General features: G+C 42.1%; 1 long non-coding RNA gene across 1 annotated transcript; it reads left to right on the forward strand.

Moving 5' to 3' along the window:
* The first annotated feature begins 512 nt into the window (after positions 1–512).
* Positions 513–9,765, forward strand: LOC138667123 (uncharacterized). The gene is made up of 2 exons (XR_011318605.1): positions 513–1,248; positions 9,471–9,765. It is a non-coding gene; the product is annotated as an uncharacterized lncRNA (long non-coding RNA).
* Positions 9,766–18,633: the final 8,868 nt, after the last annotated feature.

Genomic DNA, 18,633 nt, shown 5'->3' on the forward strand with positions numbered 1-18,633 from the left:
TGCAACATCTCGCACAATTTGTTGCAAATTATTGGTGTAAAGGAAGCGATTTAATAGCTACTATTAAGCTAAACTAAACAGTCGAAGGATACTCCAAAGTTATCAAACCACTTTGGATAATTTGGTGCAGTGTTAGACTGGGTTGATTAAGTTTCCACTTTCTCCCTGAGATGATGAAGACCCACAGGGTGCCTATGAATTTTGCACCAGGTGAGAAGACAATTGGGATTTCCTTGTGTAATGGAACTATTAGCCCTTCAAGAAGCCAGAAACCAGGAAGCTATCACAAAGGAGAGGAAGCTGAGGAGAACAACGGTGGCTCAAGAAGATGGTCTAGACACAAGGAGGTGCAGGATGCAGCTAAAGCGGGACTGCTGTAAAAGCGTTGCTATATATTGTGTGCACACACAATGGCCAAAGTCAGAACCTGGGAACCCAAATCTGTCAGGTTGGTTACAAATTACATTAAAAGTAACAAATGACAGACAATATTTACTGTTAACATAAAAATACTTTGGGAAATGTTTTTAGAACCTCTGTAATGTTATACGAGTCAGCAATAAGGCCTGAAGCATTATCGGAAACATATGGAGCGTGAGCTGCTAATCTGCTGCCTGCTGACTATGGATCTCTCGTCCCCAGATTAGACATCTCAGGATCTTCCCCCCTCCCTCCATTCTTCTTTCTCAGAAGTTCTGGACCATATCTTGCTCCTTTTTTTATCCTGCCATCTACTCCTGACCCTTATTTCTCTCCCAGTTCCTTTTCTCGTTTTCTGACATTTTTGAGCGGTACATTCTTGTGACAACTATTGATATTGTTGTCAATAGCTCAGTTCCCTTCTGATTTCACTTCTCCTTGCCATTTTCAATTCTGTCCCATTGTCTATATTATTACTCCATTCTCTCTGGACACGTTCAATGGACAGCAATAGCAGTGACTCTGAAGACCCCTCCACGTCACTCCTGCCCCCTCCACCCAATGACGATTATGAAGAAAACGCTTTTGAGATTATTGCAAGATTGACACCGTCTCCAGACACGATTCCCTGGGAGCAGCGCAGCACCAAGATGAAGATCGTCCATGTGGCCGACAGAATATTTCTGACGTTTCTTGCCATCTTCTTCCTGATTCTAATGGGTGAGGTGTTTTACAAACTTTACCACATAGTGCAATGGGCAGCAATGTTCCGGGAACTGAAAGACTGGCTTCTGATGCAAGAGGAGGGAGAAGACCTAGAGCTCTAAGGTGAGAGGAGACATAAGTTATTATCTGTGCCAGATACCAAGTCATTTATTTTGTATGATCTGTCAAGAGGCATTTACAGAAATAATTGACACCTTTCCTAAAGTAATAGTCAGCTTTCAACTAGATTAAGCTAATGGTCTGACGGATTAAATGGAAACTATTAAAATACTATACCATGGTAGTGTGGTATAATACTGTTCCAATGTACAAGAATGCTACTACTATAATACTGCCCCTATGTACACGACTATAACTACAATAATACTGCCCCTATGTACAAGAATATAACTACTATAATACTGCCCCTATGTACAAGAATATAACTACTATAATACTGCCCCTATGTACAAGAATATACAGTTAGGGCCAAAAATATTTGGACAGTGACACAAGTTTTGTTATTTTAGCTGTTTACAAAAACATGTTCAGAAATACAATTATATATATACTATGGGCTGAAAGTGCACACTCCCAGCTGCAATATGATAGTTTCCACATCCAAATCGGAGAAAGGGTTTAGGAATCATAGCTCTGTAATGCATAGCGTCCTCTTTTTCAAGGGACCAAAAGTAATTGGACAATGGACTCTAAGGGCTGCAATTAACTCTGAAGGCGTCTCCCTCGTTAACCTGTAATCAATGAAGTAGTTAAAAGGTCAGGGGTGGATTCCAGGTGTGTGGTTTTGCATTTGGAAGCTGTTGCTGTGAGCAGACAACATGCGGTCAAAGGAACTCTCAATTGAGGTGAAGCAGAACATCCTGAGGCTGAAAAAAAAGAAAAAATCCATCAGAGAGATAGCAGACATGCTTGGAGTAGCAAAATCAACAGTTGGGTACATTCTGAGAAAAAATGAATTGACTGGTGAGCTTGGGAACTCAAAAAGGCCTGGGCGTCCACGGATGACAACAGTGGTGGATGATCGCCGCATACTTAATTTGGTGAAGAAGAACCCGTTCACAACATCAACTGAAGTCCAGAACACTCTCAGTGAAGTAGGTGTATCTGTCTCTAAAGGTACCTTCACATTAAGCGACGCTAAAGCGATACCGACAACGATCCGGATCGCTGCAGCGTCGCTGTTTGGTCGCTGGAGAGCTGTCACACAGACCGCTCTCCAGCGACCAACGATGCCGGTAACCAGGGTAAACATCGGGTAACTAAGCGCAGGGCCGCGCTTAGTAACCCGATGTTTACCCTGGTTACCATCCTAAAAGTAAAAAAAAACAAACGCTACATACTTACCTACAGCCGTCTGTCCTCCAGCGCTGTGCTCTGCACTCCTCCTGTACTGGCTGTGAGCGTCGGTCAGCCGGAAAGCAGAGCGGTGACGTCACCGCTCTGCTTTCCGGCCGCTGTGCTCACAGCCAGTACAGGAGGAGTGCAGAGCACAGCGCTGGAGGACAGACGGCTGTAGGTAAGTATGTAGCGTTTGTTTTTTTTTACTTTTAGGATGGTAACCAGGGTAAACATCGGGTTACTAAGCGCGGCCCTGCGCTTAGTTACCCGATGTTTACCCTGGTTACCAGTGAAGACATCGCTGGATCGGTGTCACGCCGATCCAGCGATGTCAGCAGGAGATCCAGCGACGAAATAAAGTTCTGGACTTTATTCAGCGACCAACGATCTCCCAGCTGGGGCCTGATCGTTGGTCGCTGTCACACATAACGATTTCATTAACGATATCGTTGCTACGTCACAAAAAGCAACGATATCGTTAACAATATCGTTATGTGTGAAGGTACCTTTAGTCAACAGTAAAGAGAAGACTCCATGACAGTAAATACAAAGGGTTCACATCTAGATGCAAACCATTCATCAATACCAAAAATAGACAGGCCAGAGTTAAATTTGCAGAAAAACACCTCAAGAAGCCAGCTCAGTTCTGGAAAAGTATTCTATGGACAGATGAGACAAAGATCAACCTGTACCAGAATGATGGGAAGAAAAAAGTTTGGAGAAGAAAGGGAACGGCACATGATCCAAGGCACACCACATGCTCTGTAAAACATGGTGGAGGCAACGTGATGGCATGGGCATGCATGGCTTTCAATGGCACTGGGTCACTTGTGTTTATTGATGACATAAGAGCAGACAAGAGTAGCCGGATGAATTCTGAAGTGTACCGGGATATACTTTCAGCCCAGATTCAGCCAAATGCAAAGTTGATTGGACGGCGCTTCATAGTACAGATGGACAATGACCCCAAGCATACAGCCAAAGCTACCCAGGAGTTCATGAGTGCCAAAAAGTGGAACATTCTGCAATGGCCAAGTCAATCTCCAGATCTAAACCCAATTGAGCATGCATTTCACTTGCTCAAATCCAGACTTAAGACGGAAAGACCCACAAACAAGCAAGACCTGAAGGCTGCGGCTGTAAAGGCCTGGCAAAGCATTAAGAAGGAGGAAACCCAGCGTTTGGTGATGTCCATGGGTTCCAGACTTAAGGCAGTGATTGCCTCCAAAGGATTTGCAACAAAATATTGAAAATAAAAATATTTTGTTTGGGTTATGTTTATTTGTCCAATTACTTTTGACCTCCTAAAATGTGGAGTGTTTGTAAAGAAATGTGTACAATTCCTACATTTTCTATCAGATATTTTTGTTCAACCCTTCAAATTAAACGTTACAATCTGCACTTGAATTCTGTTGTAGAGGTTTCATTTCAAATCCAATGTGGTGGCATGCAGAGCCCAACTTGCGAAAATTGTGTCACTGTCCAAATATTTCTGGCCCTAACTGTAACTACTATAATACTGCTCCTATGTACAAGAATATAACTACTATAATACTGCCCCTTATATACAAGAATATAACTACTATAATACTGCTCCTATGTACAAGAATATAACTACTATAATACTGCCCCTGTGTACAAGAATATAACTACTATAATACTGCCCCTGTGTACAAGAATATAACTACTATAATACTGCCCCCTATGTACAAGAATATAACTACTATAATACTGCTCCCTATGTACAAGAATATAACTACTATAATACTGCCCCTATGTACAAGAATATAACTACTATAATACTGCCCCTGTGTACAAGAATATAACTACTATAATACTGCCCCCTATGTACAAGAATATAACTACTATAATACTGCTCCCTATGTACAAGAATGTAACTACTATAATACTGCTCCCTATGTACAAGAATGTAACTACTATAATACTGCCCCTATGTACAAGAATATAACTACTATAATACTGCTCCTATGTACAGGAATATAACTACTATAATACTGCTCACATGTACAAGAATATAACTACTATAATACTGCTCCTATGTACAAGAATATAACTACTATAATACTGCTCCCTATGTACAAGAATATAACTACTATAATACTGCTCCCTATGTACAAGAATGTAACTACTATAATACTGCTCCCTATGTACAAGAATATAACTACTATAATACTGCTCCCTATGTACAAGAATATAACTACTATAATACTGCTCCTATGCACAGGAATATAACTACTATAATACTGCTCCCATGTACAAGAATATAACTACTATAATACTGCTCCTATGTACAAGAATATAACTACTATAATACTGCTTCATGTACAAGAATATAACTACTATAATACTGCTCCCTATGTACAAGAATATAACTACTATAATACTGCTTCATGTACAAGAATATAACTACTAGAATACTGCTCTTATGTACAAGTATATAACTACTATAATACTGCTCCTATGTACAAGAATATAACTACTATAATACTGCTCCTATGTACAAGAATATAACTACTATAATACTGCCCCTATGTTCAAGAATATAAATACTATAATACTGCCCCTATGTGCAAGAATGTAACTACTATAATGCTGCTACTATGTACAAGAATATAACTACTATAATACTGCTCCCTATGTACAAGAATGTAACTACTATAATACTGCCCCTATGTACAAGAATATAACTACTATAATACTGCTCCTATGTACAGGAATATAACTACTATAATACTGCTCACATGTACAAGAATATAACTACTATAATACTGCTCCTATGTACAAGAATATAACTACTATAATACTGCTCCCTATGTACAAGAATATAACTACTATAATACTGCTCCATATGTACAAGAATGTAACTACTATAATACTGCTCCCTATGTACAAGAATATAACTACTATAATACTGCTCCCTATGTACAAGAATATAACTACTATAATACTGCTCCTATGCACAGGAATATAACTACTATAATACTGCTCCCATGTACAAGAATATAACTACTATAATACTGCTCCTATGTACAAGAATATAACTACTATAATACTGCTTCATGTACAAGAATATAACTACTATAATACTGCTCCCTATGTACAAGAATATAACTACTATAATACTGCTTCATGTACAAGAATATAACTACTAGAATACTGCTCTTATGTACAAGTATATAACTACTATAATACTGCTCCTATGTACAAGAATATAACTACTATAATACTGCTCCTATGTACAAGAATATAACTACTATAATACTGCCCCTATGTTCAAGAATATAAATACTATAATACTGCCCCTATGTGCAAGAATGTAACTACTATAATGCTGCTCCTATATACAAGAATATAACTACTATAATACTGCCCCTATGTACAGAAATATAACTACTATAATACTGCTTCATGTACAAGAATATAACTACTATAATACTGCTCCCTATGTACAGGAATATAACTACTATAATACTGCTCCCATGTACAAGAATATAACTACTATAATACTGCTCCTATGTACAAGAATATAACTACTATAATACTGCTCCCTATGTACAAGAATATAACTACTATAATACTGCTCCTATGTACAAGAATATAACTACTTTAATACTGCTCCTATGTACAAGAATATAACTACTATAATACTGCTCCCTATGCACAAGAATATAACTACTATAATACTGCTTCATGTACAAGAATATAACTACTAGAATACTGCTCCTATGTACAAGATTATAACTACTATAATACTGCTTCATGTACAAGAATATAACTACTATAACACTGCCCCCTATGTACAAGAATATAACTACTATAATACTGCCCCTATGTACAAGAATATAACTACTATAATACTGCTCCTATGTACAGGAATATAACTACTATAATACTGCTCCTATGTACAAGAATATAACTACTATAATACTGCCCCTATGTACAAGAATATAAACTTACCTGGAGCAGCCAGTGCCAGGCAGCAGCTGCCAAGGCAAACAGGATCATGGGGTGCATTAAAAGAGGTCTGGATACACATGATGAGAGCATTATACTGCCTCTGTACAAATCCCTAGTTAGACCGCACATGGAGTACTGTGTCCAGTTTTGGGCACCGGTGCTCAGGAAGGATATAATGGAACTAGAGAGAGTACAAAGGAGGGCAACAAAATTAATAAAGGGGATGGGAGAACTACAATACCCAGATAGATTAGCGAAATTAGGATTATTTAGTCTAGAAAAAAGACGACTGAGGGGCGATCTAATAACCATGTATAAGTATATAAGGGGACAATACAAATATCTCGCTGAGGATCTGTTTATACCAAGGAAGGTGACGGGCACAAGGGGGCATTCTTTGCGTCTGGAGGAGAGAAGGTTTTTCCACCAACATAGAAGAGGATTCTTTACTGTTAGGGCAGTGAGAATCTGGAATTGCTTGCCTGAGGAGGTGGTGATGGCGAACTCAGTCGAGGGGTTCAAGAGAGGCCTGGATGTATTCCTGGAGCAGAACAATATTGTATCATACAATTATTAGGTTCTGTAGAAGGACGTAGATCTGGGGATTTATTATGATGGAATATAGGCTGAACTGGATGGACAAATGTCTTTTTTCGGCCTTACTAACTATGTTACTAATATAACTACTATAATACTGCCCCTATGTGCAAGACTATCACTACTATAATACTGCTCCCATGTACAAGAATATAACTACTATAATACTGTTCCCTATGTACAAGAATATAACTACTATAATACTGCTCCCTATGTACAAGAATATAACTACTATAATACTGTTCCCTATGTACAAGAATAGAACTACTATAATACTGCTCCTATGTACAGGAATATAGCTACTATAATACTGCTCCCGTGTACAAGAATATAACTACTATAATACTGCTCCTATGTACAAGAATATAACTACTATAATACTGCTCCTATGTACAAGAATATAACTACTATAATACTGTTCCCTATGTACAAGAATAGAACTACTATAATACTGCTCCTATGTACAAGAATATAACTACTATAATACTGCTCCTATGTACAAGAATATAACTACTATAATACTGCCCCTATGTACAAGAATATAACTACTATAATACTGCTCCCTATGTACAAGAATATACTATAATACTGCTCCCTATGTACAAGAATATAACTACTATAATACTGCTCCCTATGTACAAGAATATAACTACTATAATACTGCTCCCTATGTACAAGAATATACTATAATACTGCTCCCTATGTACAAGAATATAACTACTATAATACTGCTCCCTATGTACAAGAATCTATATATATAATTGTCTAAGGGTTTTTCCGTCTGTCTGTCTGTCTGTCTGTCCTGGAAATCCCGGCTCTCTGATTGGTCGAGGCCGCCAGGCCTCGACCAATCAGAGACCGGCACAGCATCGACGTAGAAATCCCGCGTCTCTGATTGGTCGAGGCCGCCAGGCCTCGACCAATCAGCAACGGGCACAGCGACGATGATGTCATAAAGGATGCAGAAATCCCGCGTCTGATTGGTCGAGGCCACCAGGCCTCGACCAATCAGCAACGGGCACAGCGACGATGATGTCATAAAGGACGTAGACATCTCACGTTTCTGATTCAGCGACGGGCACAGTATCGACGTAGATGACATAATGGTTGCCATGGCGACGATGATGTCATAAAGGTTGCCTCGACCAATCAGCGACGGGCACAGTCTGCCGCGAATTCTGGAATCATCATTGTCCATATACTACGGGGACATGCATATTCTAGAATACCCGATGCGTTAGAATCGGGCCACAATCTAGTATACTATAATACTGCTCCCTATGTACAAGAATATAACTACTATAATACTGCCCCCTATGTACAAGAATATAACTACTATAATACTGCTCCTATGTACAAGAATATAACTACTATAATACTGCTCCCTATGTACAAGAATATAACTACTATAATACTGCACCTATATACAAGAATATACGGTAACTACTATAATACTGCTCCCTATGTACAAGAATATACGGTAACTACTATAATACTGCCCCCATGTACAAGAATATAACTACTATAATACTGCCCCTATGTATAAGAATATAACTACTATAATACTGCTTCATGTACAAGAATATAACTACTAGAATACTGCCCCATCTCTCTTCTCTCTCCTATCCTCTGTATATGATTATTGTGCTACTTTATCAGTCACAGGGGAGTTTTCTTATCAGTTACATAGATTTTGCACATGGTTGGAAGGTGAGAGATGTATTTTCTTAATAACATATAATATGTAGATATACGAGTACTTCTGATTAATATGAATAACTTATAATGGCAGGTGCACATTATCGGGGTTTTTCTAAGTCAGTAAGTGATCAGCCGTCCATGGGAGAGATGATAAGTTTGGTTGCTGGAGGTTCCACGTCATCGATCTGAGTGCGGGCTCTGCAGACTTTTGCCTGAGTGCAGTGTTGGTCGGGTATGTGAACCACGGCTGCATTCATTCTTCATGGGATTGATCATAATAGCTGAGAACGGCCCTTGGTTATTGACAGCCGCCCCGTAGACAATCATGGCGCTAAACCATTTAAATCCTCCCCAAATATTGACATACTTGCTGTGTACCGTGTGCTGTCACATGTGAGCCATGGAAAAGGATGAGCCGCACCCAGAACCTGAGACGCAGAGTAAATATCAAGCTTGTCGCATATTAGTTTTGGCCTTTCTTTATGTAGGTTTTGTCCAATAATACAAGATATTAAGAGACCTGAAGCTACGTCATTTTATTGTGGCTCTAAAGGGGGATTTAGATACAGCACCGCACCTGTCCAGAGGCTTTGTCTGATACCACAACTGCACGCTCATCAGTGAAACTGAGCTGCAATACCTGACACAACCTGTGCTCACGTGTGGCGCTGTTACTGCATAGCATAATAACCTGTTCTTTCTGTTTACAGGAATCATCCTGGAAATTGTCAAGACTCAGAAGCTGCACATGGCTGATGAACTCTGCGCACCAGACGTTTTTTCATGAATCTTATAGAAAATTAATAAACTATCCATAATGTAAATGATAATATAAACGTGACAGTGACATTTCATTCCTACTGCAGTTTTCACGTTTGTTCCAATGTGGGTGCATGTTAGTTGGAGTAGTCCGAAGAGAAGCGATAACTGATGAAAGCACATAGCACACCAAGAACCTACAAATGTCACCCGATCACGTAAAATAAAATATATATCTACAAAATATTAAGGCATGACCTGAACAGTTGGTACACATGATCAGATCTTCACTTTTATTTGAAGTTCTGGGGTGCAATATATATATTTTTTTTATCTGAGTAAGTCTAAATCTCTCTATTATTAATATATCTTTATAACGGTATAGTATAGCTTCCGTGTTCTGATACAGTGCAACAAAACTTTTTGGCTTCATGCAGTCACCACTAGAGGGCACTAAGGAGCTCACTGCAGACTGTCTACATTGGGCTCAATAATAAATCAGTCTACAGTAAGCTCCTGAGCTCCCTCTAGTGGTGGCTGCTCCAGCTGTAATGAATGATAGCATTTCCAAAAAGCAAATCTGCACATCCAATGTACAAAAATAGATCTTTATTACTCTGCCAAGATGACAACACAGCGAGATTAAAATGCGACTGATGCATTAAAGTCACAGTGGCTATAAATTATTAGAAATTAATTGCACATTGATGTCTTATTGCTACAGGCCACGAGATGTCTGCACAACTGTGCAGCCTCTCACAATAAGGCTATATGCACACGTTATGGATTTTGATGCGTTTCCACAGCGTTTTTGGACTCATGGAATTGCATCAAATCCACAGTATAGTGCACTAGCAATGTTAGTCAATGGGAAATTGAGAATTGGTGTGCACATGCTGTGGAAAAAAATGCACGTATTTGCAGCATTTTATTTCCCACAGCATGTCAATTCTTTTTGCGGATCTGCAGGGTTTCTACACTCATTGACTTCCATTGATTCAGTAAAATCCGCAATAAAACCGCAGGTTTAAAAAGATCTGTGGTTTTGCGTGCTAAAAATGCTGCAGCTCAGGAGGAGGAAGAGTGTGTGGGCGGACACTATGTGCGTGTCTGTCTGCGGGAGTCTGTGTGTCCCTGTGCCCTGTGCATGCGGGTCTGTGTAGTTGGGCATCGTCTGATGGGATGACTGCTCCCATCCGGCTATGAATGATGTCACATATAACGGTGACAGCATTGCCGATGATGGGGCAGTAGTCCCATCAGACGATGCATGTGTTCAATAGTAAAAAAAAAACATACAACATACAGTACATACTCACCAATCACCTAGTCCCCGACAACCTCGTTCTCCTGTAACAAAAATAAAAATAATAAACCATCATATACTCCCTATTCCGCCGTAATCCATTTAATAACGAGTGTCCCACAACAATATCCCATGTAGAGCTGTCACATCAGGAGATGTGACCGCTCTACATGGCTCCGGTGATGCACTAAGCGGAGGTAATCCTCCACAGTGTATTCCTCCGTCGCCAGGAGAGAGGTCACTTGAGTTCATGCTGTCAACGGCAATGCTGGCGTGAGAAAATTCTCATGCAGCGTTGTTGTAAAGTGAGAGCCTGAACTCCAGTAACTTTTTCAGTGATGCACTGCAGGAGCCATTATCTCCTGTCAGTGTGTCACTGGATCCCCTGTAGAGTGGTCACATATCCTGATGTGACAGCTCTATAGGGGGGATCATCGTGGGACACTCAATATTAAATGGACTACATCGGAACAGGGAGTATTTGTCTTGATTTTTTTTTTTTTTGCAGGAGATCGAGAGCGTTGCATGGATTAGCAGAACAATAAAGATGGGAAACTGTTTAGTGTTTTATTTCATTAAGATACTTTATTCAGGCTGTGTGTTTATTTAACCCTTTAACAACTATAGGATTAGTAATGGATAGGTGTCTTATTGACACCTCGCCATTACTAAGCCGTCTTGAAATATTACCCTATATGCCGCCACTACAGGGCAGTGGGAAGAGAGAGGCTAAGTGCCAGAATTGGCGCATCTTAGAGAAGAGCCATTTCTGGAGTGGCTGTGTGCTGGTGTTTGTAGCCGGGGTGGGGGTGCGCAATAACCATGGTCCCTTCCTAGGCTATGAATATAAGCCCGCAGCTGTCTGCATAGCCTTTTATGGCTATTATAGGGGGACCCCACGTCGTTTTTTGGGGGGTCCCCCTATGTTAATAGCCAGTAAAGGATAAATATACAGCTGTGGGCTGATTTTCATAGCCTGGGAAGATCCATGGGTATTTACCCCTTCCTAGGTGTCACGTACCTGCTCTCAGCACGCGACTTGGGGTTGCGCCTGCAAGGGTTAATCTATCTCCCCTCTCTCAGTCCAGCATTCAACCTCTGTCCTATGCTGTAATGGAAGCATAAATCACACACTGACCCAGGGCACACACCCGCTCATACACGCTGCCACCACTTACCGAACACACGGGCGATGAGTCCTGGAAATTTTACTACTACCGTCTGCCACTCCTAAGGCTCACACAGTTTAAAGCTATGGATTGTTTAGACCATACAAGGTTCAACTTGTTATAGTTTTATGCTTTAATACAAAAAGGTACAGTGCTTCCAATAAGAAAAAGGTATAAAAATATTGTAATAAAAAGACATACAACTATGCAAAACAGTTATAAAAATAAACAGGAGAAAACCTACAGAAATAGCTAACTTTGAAGTCTTTCTGGTCCCTGAGGAGGGGATGAATATGGACTGGAACACATCAGCTCGGTTGCCCCTCAATCTGTGAACACGATTCTATGTATACAGACCTAATTTATAGAGTCACCCTGGAGGTCAGATTTCTAGAACAGCCTCTCAGGTCGATATTATAATTGCTTGTTTTTCAATGGCCATAGCCACTCCACCAATGAATATATTATTTTCTCTGAAATTCTTTGTGTAAAGTTTCCCACAGATAGTGTCAGGCTGTAATTAACATCTCTCTTCAAAAGAGCTAGAAAGTGTGAAATGTTTCCCTTTCTTGGTTCCCAGCAAGACCCCCTGGCGAGATTGGAGACAGTAGACTGCTTGGTCAGGATACCATATGCTGTGACCCCGTGAGACTTGCAGTCTCAGGACAGATATTAAATTATTGGTAGTAATACATATACCTATACATATTCCATTACACACATATATACCCATACATATTTCACCACACTAGCCTATAAACTGCCTCCAGTCCCTGGCTTTCCCTCTCTGGCACAGAAAATTGCGTGAGAGCCCACACCATTTTCATTTTTTTTTTTACTTAAATAGATTTTGCGTTTAAGGCACGGGGTCACACTTGCGGGAAACTGGCATGAATCTTGCACCTCAATACCCAGCACTGACCCAAGTGTGGGTATTCTCTCTCCGGCTGACTCCCAGTCACTACAGATGGAGGAATTTTTTGTGGCACTGGATCTTATATACGACGACCCCGACCGCGTCTCCTCCACACTGTGCCAGCTCCAGCAGGGTGACCGGCCATTGGAGTATTGCTCCAAGTTTCGGAGGTGGTCCACAGACACTAAGTGGAATGACCCCACGCTCTGTAGGCAGTTCTGTCAAGGGCTTTCAATAAGGGTGAAGGATGCCTTAGCCCTGTATGAGACTCCAGTTTCCCTTGAGGCGGCCATGTCTCTGGCTATCCAGGTTGATCACCGTCTTTGCCAGAGACTTAGGGAGACATCCCAATGTGCAGGAGGTCCGGGTCATCTGAGGAACCCAGTTGTTTGAGGCAACTCGTTCTGGAAAGCAGTCTGTTGTTCGGCGCAAAGGGGGAGTATGTTTTTACTGTTGTAGGAAGGGCCATTTTGTGTTTACGTGCCCTTCCCTATCTCACTGTAAACAGCCACTGGAAAAATAAGCCCGTTTGTGGGGAGGTTAGCAACCCAGATGTATGTACATATCACCTCCCTGAGTAAGACAATGTTTTCTGCCTGCTGAAATTCATGTGGGCAAAAAAAAGTGGTTATTTCTGCCTAACTGGACAGTGGAATGGGGGTTTAACTTGATCAATACTTGGTTCATCCATTTCCATTGCATCAAACCCCATACACTGTATTGTTGCAGGGTGTATCTCCTGGCAAATGGCATCCATGTGCATACTTTTCTATAAAACCGTCATCTGCGGAGAGAAATGGGCCTTTGAAGAGTGGCGTCATTTTTTGGAGGGGGCAGTTCATCGGTTATGGCAATGACGGATCACAATAATCTGGTATATCTTGAGTCTGCGAAACATCGAACACCTCCACAGGCAAGATGGGGATTGTTCTTCACCAGGTTTAACTTTTTGTTATATATAGGCAGGGGAACAAGAATATTAAGTTGGATGCCTTATCTTGTTGTTTTCCTGGGGGTGGAGATAATTGTGAACCGTCTTCTATATTACAAAAAGGGGTGGTTATTGTGTCTATATGCTCTGATCTGGAGCCCTAGCTCGCCCTGTTCCCTGAATTAGGCTGGTTTCACATTTGCGTTTTTTGCCGCTGCCTTTTAGCGCAAAAAAAGCATGCGTTTTTTCCTATACCTAACATTAAAAACGCATGCGTTTTTTGCATGCGTTTTGCCGCGTTTTGATGACGCATGCGTCGTTTCTATGCTTGCGTTTTGTTGCAGAAATGCAACCTTTAGTAATTTCTAGCGGCGTTTTTTTGCGGCAAAAAAACGTATTGCTGTCTATGTAAACGCATGCGTTTTTAAGCACATGGGTTTGCATGCATTTTTAAATGCATGCGTTTCAATAGAAAAACACAAGAATACACACTGATAAGCCACCCCCCAACCCTAACCCTAGGGATCCTAACCCTAACCCTAGGGATCCTAACCCTAAGGGTTAGGATCCCTAGGGTTAGGGTTAGGATCCCTAGGGTTAGGATCCCTAGGGTTACTAGAGTTAGGGTTAGGATCCCTAGAGTTACTAGGATCCTAACCCTAGCTATTTCTGTTTATAGTGGGTTTTCTAGTTGATTTTGATGATTGGCAGCTGTCACACAATTCTCATCATGCGTTTCAAAAACGCAAACGTAGGAAAAAAACGCGTCAAAACGCAGCGTTTTTTTACCACATGCAAAAATGCATGCGTCTAAAAAACTCAGCGTTTGCACGCGTTTACATGCGTTTTTTGCACCACCTGCGTTTGCGTTAAAAACGCTGCGTTTTTTAACGCAAATGTGAAACTAGCCTTACTTCTGATGGTGAAGACGCCTGGGCTACGTACCTTGCCTTAGCTCCTGAATCTGCCCTCAGTCTGTACCTTCCCCCTCCCAGGGACGAGGTAACAAAAAAATAGCATACAAATATACTCAGACAACAAAGATATGCATCTGGGAGCAGAAGTTGGAGTTAAACCAAAGTAGGAGAAGAAAGGGAATTATCACACACTCAAAACCTAGCAACAGTCTCAGATAAATCCACCAAACGCCTTCTCCAATAAGAAGCACCAACAACCTCCAGCTTTTCAGCATACGCTGCTCTGACAATGAGTTTTAGCCAGGGCCCAGATTATATAAGAGATGGGAGGGGCTAACAGTGCACAGCTGAGAGTCCTAAGCTCCAGGAGCTCTCAACTGAGCAGATTAACCCCTGCCCTGCGAAAAGAAACCTGCACCGTTTAAAGGGAACCTGTCACCTGAATTTGGCGGGACTGGTTTTGGGTCATATCGGTGGAGTTTTCGGGTGTTTGATTCACCCTTTCTTTACCCGCTGGCTGCATGCTGGCTGCAATATTGGATTGAAGTTCATTCTCTGTCCTCCATAGTACACGCCTGCGCAAAGCAATCTTGCCTTGTGCAGGCGTGTACTACGGAGGACAGAGAATGAACTTCAATCCAATATTGCAGCCAGCATGCAGCCAGCGGGTAAGGAAAGGGTAAATCAAACACCCGAAAACTCCGCCCATATGACCCAAAAACAGTCCCGCCAAATTCAGGTGACAGGTTCCCTTTAATATGAAGGTGAAGTGCTTCTAATCAGTGCAGGACTAGGAGAAATCAGAGTTTGCGGTCATCTGGCTCCTCTCTGTCGCGTTAAACCCGTGACACATGCACTGCTCAACATTAAAATTGCAACACTAAAGAAGGAAAAGTCTTCTGGAAATCACCGGACGGAGACGTCACTGATCTGCTAATGATGACAAAATGGAAACAACATTTTACAAACCTCTGGATTTGTTCGGTCTGGAATATGAGAATAAACTCAGAAATCCCGGCACATACAACCTCTGCTGCCATCAATGATGTTATTAATGGTCGTCTGTGCAATCACTAATCATTGATGTCCAAGATGTGCTCGAAAGGTGCTGCAGCAATACAGGCCGCTCACAGTAACACGACCACCATGTGGCCTGGGGTTGTTATGTTGTAAACGGCTGGTGGGACACTTGAGAATTGGGCCTAATTTAGATCCTTGTGGCCCCCACTGCTCTCAGTACAGATAGTTGTGGCCCCCACTGCTCTCAGTAGATAGTTGTGGCCCCCACTGCTCTCAGTACAGATCCTTGTGCCACCCACTGCTCTCAGTACAAATCCTTGTGGCCCCACTGCTCTCAATACAGATCTTTGTGGCCCCCACTGCTCTCAGTACAGATAGTTGTGGCCCCCACTGCTCTCACTACAGATCCTTGTGGCCCCCACTGCTCTCAGTAGAGAGCTTTGTGTCCCCACTGCTCTCAAAACAGATCCTTGTGGCCCCCACTGCTCTCAGTATAGATCCTTGTGGCCCCCACCTATGTGAATATAGTGCTCCTAGTCCATACTTCTGGAGCTTCAGTACAAGGCTTCTATGTGGTTCAGTATCAGATGTGTCTGTACAGTGCAGCTATATCTAGGCTCGGACTGGCCCATAGGGGAACATAGAGGAATCCCCCGGTGGGCCCCCGTGCAGACACGGGCCCCCTAACACCACTATAAGTATTTACTTTACTCATTTATATAGCGCCATTAATTCCACAGCCCTTTACAAATATTATTGGTTGGCACTGTCCCCATTGGGGCTCACAATCTAGAACTGTATGGGTAGTACTTGGCATAATTCACATGATTTACCCTGTACAAAAAAAGCAGCATCTCATAATTCATTAACCAAACTACCTAGTTTATATTATATAGATACTTTATATACCATACTTTTCGTTTTATAAGACGCTACAGATTATAAGATGCACCCCAAATTTTGAGGGGAAAAAAATAGTACATTTTTTTTTGTAATAAAATGGTGGTGCTTCTTATAATCCATGCTTACAGGGGGTGGTGGCTGCGGTGAAGCGGGGACCCAGGGTCGCTGCTGGAGGAGGCAGGAGTAGGGCGATGCTGCAAACCACAGGTTGGGATGAAGGGGTGTCCGGCAGTGCTGCTGGTGTCTGGTGCTTCTGCCCGGTGCTCTGATGGTGTCTCCTGTGCTGCGGATGCCCGGTCAGCGCTGCCCCGGCAGTCCCATGATTTCCTGTGCAGTGGACTCAGGTAAAATGGCCACCGGGGGAAAATTTTTTGGGAAAAAAGTGCGTCTTATAATCCGAAAAATACGGTAGGTAAACTTGTGAATGAGGGTAGTGAAATAGCTGTATGCAGATAAAAACTGGGCCCCCCCAAAGTCAATGTTACTGGTGGGCCCTTGGCATCCCAGTCCGACACTGGCTATATCACATCAGCCGCATACTCTACGTCCTTGTAGGAACCCAACATGTTGGTCAGACACAACAAATTCTTCATGAAGCCATGCTAGTTGTCATTTATTATATTGTTCTCTGCAATATATCTCTGCAGTCATCTCTTATGATGCCCTCAAAAACTTTGCACACTATTGATGTCAGGCTTACCAGATGGTAGTTGCCTGGATCCAGCTTCTTACCTTTCTTATATATTGGTACCACGTCAGCCATCCTCCAATATGGTGGCACTGACCCTGTTACAAGAGAGTCTAAGAATATGAGATACAGGGGTCTGTCAATTATTATTATTTATTATTACAGCGCCATTTATTCCATGGAGCTTTACATGTGAGGAGGGGTATACATAATAAAAATAAGTACAATAATCTTGAAAAATACAAGTCACAGCTGGTACAGGAGGAGAGAGGACCCTGCCCGCGAGGGCTCACAATCTACAAGGGATGGGTGAGGATACAGTAGGTGAGGATAGAGCTGGTCGTGCAGCGGTTTGGTCGATCGGTGGTTACTGCAGGTTGTAGGCTTGTCGGAAGAGGTGGGTCTTCAGGTTCTTTTTGAAGGTTTTGATGGTAGGCGAGAGTCTGATGTGTTGTGGTAGAGAGTTCCAGAGTAGGGGGGATGCACGAGAGAAATCTTATATGCGATTGTGGGAAGAGGAAATAAGAGGGGAGTAGAGAAGGAGATCTTGTGAGGATCGGAGGTTGCGGGTAGGTAAGTACCGGGAGACGAGGTCACAGATGTATGGAGGAGACAGGTAGTGGATGGCTTTGTATGTCATGGTTAGGCTTTTGTACTGGAGTCTCTGGGCAATGGGGAGCCAGTGAAGGGATTGACAGAGGGGAGAGGCCGGGGAATAGCGGGGGGACAGCTGGATTAGTCGGGCAGCAGAGTTTAGAATAGATTGGAGGGGTGCAAGAGTGTTAGAGGGGAGGCCACAGAGCAGGAGGTTACAGTAGTCGAGGCGGGAGATGATGAGGGCATGGACTAGGGTTTTTGCAGATTCTTGGTTTAGGAATGTACGGATCCGTTAAATATTTTTGAGTTGAAGTCGGCAGGAAGTGGAAAGGGCTTGGATATGTGGTTTGAAGGAGAGATCAGTGTCAAGGATTACCCCGAGGCAGCGAGCTTGTGGGACTGGGGAGAGTGGGCAGCCATTTACTGTAATGGATAGGTTCGTTGGGGGGGTCGCGTGAGATGGGGGAAAGACAATGAATTCTGTTTTGTCCATGTTAAGTTTTAGAAATCTAGCGGAGAAGAAGGATGAAATAGCGGACAGACATTGATGGATTCTGGTTAGAAGGGAGGTGATATCTGGTCCGGAGATGTAGATCTGTGTGTCATCAGCATAGAGATGATACTGAAAACCGTGAGGTTCTATGAGCTGCCCCAGGCCAAAGGTGTA

Source organism: Ranitomeya imitator, chromosome 2 (assembly GCF_032444005.1).
Source record: "Ranitomeya imitator isolate aRanImi1 chromosome 2, aRanImi1.pri, whole genome shotgun sequence".
Taxonomy (NCBI): Eukaryota; Metazoa; Chordata; class Amphibia; order Anura; family Dendrobatidae; genus Ranitomeya; species Ranitomeya imitator.